The following is a 326-nucleotide window of genomic DNA, read 5'->3' as shown; positions in this document are numbered from 1 at the left end:
TTCTTTCTCCATATATTTAGTTGGTGCTACCAGATTGATTTATATTTTTTTTACAGATATTATTCCACACTTTTTTATGTATTTGTCTTCATTCAATTTTCCTTTTTATGAAAATTTTTCTTATGTCTCTCTTCTTGACATAATTTTTTATATATGGACTTTGTTGGTGCGTTCTGTAGAAATTATTTCATCATAATTAGTATGTTATGAAAACCCTCGAGATTCAGCGGATGTTTCATGTTGGCTTATTGCTCACAGCCCACCTTTGCTTACATCTATACGATCTGCATTGTAATTTTGACCTCTTAACCCTGAGTCAAGTATCG

The sequence above is a fragment of the Macrobrachium nipponense genome, chromosome 2 (assembly GCF_015104395.2).
Source record: "Macrobrachium nipponense isolate FS-2020 chromosome 2, ASM1510439v2, whole genome shotgun sequence".
Lineage (NCBI taxonomy): Eukaryota > Metazoa > Arthropoda > Malacostraca > Decapoda > Palaemonidae > Macrobrachium > Macrobrachium nipponense.
This window is presented reverse-complemented; position numbering follows the sequence as displayed.